This window comes from Liolophura sinensis, chromosome 6, assembly GCF_032854445.1.
Source record: "Liolophura sinensis isolate JHLJ2023 chromosome 6, CUHK_Ljap_v2, whole genome shotgun sequence".
NCBI lineage: Eukaryota > Metazoa > Mollusca > Polyplacophora > Chitonida > Chitonidae > Liolophura > Liolophura sinensis.
Genome location: NC_088300.1, coordinates 47173944 through 47175701, shown reverse-complemented (window position 1 = coordinate 47175701; position 1758 = coordinate 47173944).

Sequence of the window (1758 nt, the reverse complement as noted above, 5' to 3'; positions counted from 1 at the left end):
GACCGACGCAGCTTCCCCCTCAAGCCAGGTTCTCACTCCGCGTCGTTTAACTACAACGTTTGTATGTATACAGGCTTATACACTTGCAGTCCCTTATGACCAGATCGCTACTCCTCTCTACAAATAAACCATAGTCTCAGCTGTGCTGAAATTCGCAAGGCTTTTTGTAAAGATATATAAGATCATGAACTCCCGAACTGGAGGGCGAAGTTTGAACCTTCCAGAGCAAGTCAACAAAGTTAACGGGTCTGTACACTATGGTCAAGTTTGCACAACTAATAATCACAACCATTCCATTTTATCCTTAAACCCGACCGGTGAAATGATTTGGAATTGCAATTGCGCTAGGGACAGTCTTGTATCCTGTGCCTCGTGTATCAATCCATCGCAAGATCGAGTGTAACCTCCTATTATTTCATCGGCCTCTATCAGATGTGAGACCGCGAGCAAGTTTTCAAGACGCTTATATAAATTGACTTTTGCGTCTTGTACGGCTATCGATGACCTTCCGACAATTGCGAACATCTTTGGGTCATCTGAAAATTCATTTGACAGTGGGGCTAACGTTATTCCACTGCCCCCTCGAGAGTCGGTCCCGACGTGTTTTTGGTGGAGGTTATCACCGCAGAAAGCCGGGCCTATTGACCTCCCATCGCCACTGGGCAAACTGCAAGACGTCTTTTCTGAGGCGGTGCTGATGAAAAAAGAACTCAGATGAGTTTCCAGCCATGTTGTAATCTCATTTTTGCCCGTTTCTTAAATTTTCTCTTCGTCCTATTGATCAAATAGTTCGCGCGGCGAAGCTTTTTGTGACGGGAAATGGTCTTCCAGTGGTCATCTTACACGCCGATCACAGCAAAAGATTAAAAATCGGCCACAAATGCCATTGTCGGTTATTTCTATAACAATTCTTCACGTACTGTCTCTTTGTGGGTCTTTTGTTATGTCATGGGGCTGTAACGGGCCAGGAAACGAGATGTTGAGACAAGGAGTGTTAATGTCAGCATGAACTACTATAATGACTACAATATACGATTTCTTCAGTGAAGATTTTCACAAACTTAACAGCAAAATGTGAAATCTTATAGGAGTCCAGTTATGCCTGATGTTGAATGCATTACATTTAAGTTTTATGACTTTATTGTTTTCGAATTAATGTCCAATAATTTACACTTATATAGTCTTTTATATATTTAAACAAAACAGCAATGTTTTCTCCTGATACTGTTATAAACAATAAAGTCAAAGTCAAAAGAAACAAGATAATGTAAACAGAGACGGTAAAATCAGCATTAAATTGCATACATTGAACACCTATATACACAAAGTACTTTCACCAAAAAAAATTCACACCAAAGTTAATCACAAAAATTATTTGATGAAGCTTCTTGGTCACACGTTGAAAATGCAGAGGACTCGTGTTCGATAAACTTTTAAAAAAACAACACTAGCACAAAAAAGTAAAAAAACAGCGTAAAAAATGTGAAGAAACCTTTTCCTTGCACCTTAAAATGATTTCTCTTTTCAGTGGTAACTTGTATTTCCAATACATTAGCCAAAACTTAACCGAAATGGCTAAAGATTAACTAAAGAATAACTTTCCAAATTAAATGTAATGAATTCATAACCTGCCAGACGAGACAAAGCCGCTAGACTTTATTCTCTTGTTTACATATATACGACTCAAGTTACAGACTATTCGTTGCTCAGAAATACCCATCTCTTTTGTACAAGTATAGACAATCTGACTTTCATATC